At 44.0% G+C, this 3,097-nt stretch overlaps 1 non-coding gene across 1 annotated transcript; it reads left to right on the forward strand.

Moving 5' to 3' along the window:
- Window positions 1-2,623: 2,623 nt before the first annotated feature.
- TRNAM-CAU lies at window positions 2,624-2,695 on the forward strand. The gene has a single exon. It is a non-coding gene; the product is annotated as a tRNA-Met (tRNA).
- The last annotated feature ends 402 nt before the right edge of the window (window positions 2,696-3,097 follow it).

Raw genomic sequence — 3,097 nt, forward strand, 5'->3', positions numbered from 1 at the left:
GCGGGGGAGAGGTTGGGTTTGTTAACGTCGTCCGAGCGCAGCTGCCGTTTGTGTGCCTGGGTCTGGGTGAGAAGCTCACGCCAACGCTTCGGAACAGCCCTCGGTTCCCAGGCCGCGCCTTAGGGTTTGTCCGTGCGCTGGTGAGGCGGCCCGGAGCAGCAGGGAGGGCTTTGGGCCTGGTCATACCCTCACCTCCCACAGCGACCTTCTGGGCCAGGCCCCTCAAGGGAATTGTTTGTATCTATGTATACACACATATATATGTGTACACACACGTAGAGTATATACATATATATATTTATACACAAATACAAAATCATCAATCATCAAAGGAGCCATGCATGCTGGAATAACGCTCCCGTGAAGTTACAAGAATGCCTTAACAGACCCACGGCCCTCCCTGGTCCGGGGTTATTGCAGTAACACTGATAACTAGAAATTTCTGAAAGCGCAAAGGGACATGCTGGGTGATTCAAGTTTCTACCAGCCAAGCAACTGGGACATCACCGGTAGCCGCGCAGGCTTTGTAACACACAATTAAGGTTATGAGGTTTTAATGTATCCAATGCAGATACTTAAGTGATTGATATTACATAACCTTTACATAAAGCCTTTCTTGTTTCGAGTGTATAACCAAAATGCACTACTGCATAAGTGAATATGTAGAAATCACAATACACCTCCTCTTTTGACAGTGAGGAATGAGAGAGCTCAGTTTCCATGGACTGAAATCAAAGAAGATGACTCCTTAATCTTCAAAGAGCAGGAGAATATCCTCACTAATTTCTCAGGAAAAGTATGTATATTTCATGTAGTGCAAAATTTAGCGTTCTTCTAGAACAGATAGAGATGTGAAAACAATCTTGTCTTCCCTCCTTCACACATAAACTCTTAACAATAAAGATCCCACAGCTACAATTAAGGGAGCATTTGTGTTTACGAGGCCTAAGCAAAAAAACAACTCAGATTGTTTGGCAGAATGACATACATGTTTCCATGCCAATTAGCCATTCACAGTTACAATTGACCAAGGTATATATGTGCACAACTTCAAGAACATCATCACTTGAATTCCAACACAGAACTATATGTGCTGCTCGGTCAGAGCCTGTGAGTACTGAAGAGCCAGAAGTGTGTGGCTTTGTCAGAAAGATGCATGTGCCAGGGGAGCAAGTTTGAATCCAAGGTTACAGCCTAATATGAGAACCAAACAAATCGAACGGCTGAAATAAGTTCTGGAGGTTCGAGATTTTTTTTCTCTCTAAAGCTTTTTAATGCACCTTTAAGTCTTTACAGTCATTTACAGACATTTGCCCACATATGCGTATGATTACAGCTCCAAATTTAAATGGTCCGTTCAAATTAACAAGAATAAAAATGAGTTCTGCAAGCCTTAATTAACAGAAATTTCTCTGTCATGAATCGCCTCATCTCTCATCCATCACTGCCGTACAGATTCCTGTTCTGGCAGGACAGTAAAGCTCAGGCTGACTTCAGCTGGAGTTCCACATCTGCCTGGATGGGTTGACTGCACACTGTATTCGTTCTGTCTCCCAGCTGGTGCATATCATTGGGCTTGGGTTTTTTTGCAGATTGCCTGTGTTTTGATTCCCAAACCTGTCGGAACGGTGTACTATGTACTGTGTACTTTTACCCCAGCTGTCTGAATTAATTTTAACTTTAGTAGAAGTTTAGTGTTTGCAGGAAGAACCAGAATTCTACCCCAAGAACGCATACGTGTGGTTCCTGTCGAATTCAACATGTGCATGTATGTGCAGGGCAGGGTGGCCATTTGCAGTCTCTGGTTTTGTCTTACTGGTTTTTAGATTTCCAAGGCAAAGGTTGCTAAAGCAGATGTGGATGAATAACATTCAGTGTCTCTTTTCAAGGACACCACACAAGTTATCTTCTCTGTTAGCATTTTTTTCCTCCTTTTGTAACTGTCATTGTTGTTCAATTCCAGCAACTCTAATCTATTTTTCAGTTTTTGTTGCCTCCAGTTAAGTTACACTGGAGCCATCTGCTCTGTAAAATTCAGGAGAGAAAGAATGCATTCCAGGTGCACAGCCTACTGATTAGTTTATGCTTGCCAGGGCAAGATGAACGTAGAGCAAGCTTCACATTCACGCTCTTTCAGTGAGCATTTTCCTTGTTAAAAACCACGGCCTATCAGTGAACTGGAACAACAAATGATGAATGAATGCCAGAACAACGTGGCGAGCACAGATGAATGCAATGGAGTGGCAGAAGAGCTACGTGTCCAAGATTTTACCTTTTTTTGGTTTGCTTATTTGGGGAAAGGAGGAGACTACCCAATTCTTTTCTTTTCCTCTATACTTTCTGTAACTACAGGATACTCAGGCAGGGTGGAATTCTTTTGCTAGTCTCTAACATAACTTTCTTTTGATTAGTAAGAACCCCAACAAATTAGGAAAGTTTGCTACAACTGTGCAGGATGATCTTGTACAATGGCTTTTTAGGTAAACTGCGTATACTTTATAGCTTCTTGGACTTCCTAGGTTTCATATGGCCAAGCAGTGCTTCTGGGAGTTAATTACTGAGAGATGATATTCGTAATGGTTTTTTTTTTTCCAGTCTTTTTGCAGCCCAATCTGGATTGTGGAGCAGAGTCGCACAGCGGGAGTGTGCTGGGCTCATAACCCAGAGGTCGATGGATCGAAACCATCCTCTGCTATAGTTCAGCTTCAGTTGATTTAGAGAGGTGATTCTGCCCCTATACTCTGCTCTGGTGAGACCCCGTCTCGAATCCTGCGTCCAGTTCTGGTGCCCCCACCACCATAAGAGGGACGTGGAGCTGTTGGAGCGTGTTCAGAGGAGGCCACAAGGATGATCCAGGGGCTGGAGCAGCTCTGCTACGAGGACAGGCTGCGGGAGCTGGGGTTGTTCAGTCTGGAAAAGAGAAGACTCCGGGGGGACCTAATAGCTGCCTTCCAATACCTGAAGGGAACCTACAGGAAGGCTGGGGAGGGACTTTTTACAAGAGTGTCCAGCGATAGGACAAGGGGAAATGGGTTTAAGTTGAAGCAGAATAGATTTAGACTGGACCTTAGGAAGAAATTCTTCAGTACGAGGGTGG

Source organism: Apaloderma vittatum, unplaced genomic scaffold, assembly GCF_000703405.1.
Source record: "Apaloderma vittatum isolate BGI_N311 unplaced genomic scaffold, ASM70340v1 scaffold3359, whole genome shotgun sequence".
Lineage (NCBI taxonomy): Eukaryota > Metazoa > Chordata > Aves > Trogoniformes > Trogonidae > Apaloderma > Apaloderma vittatum.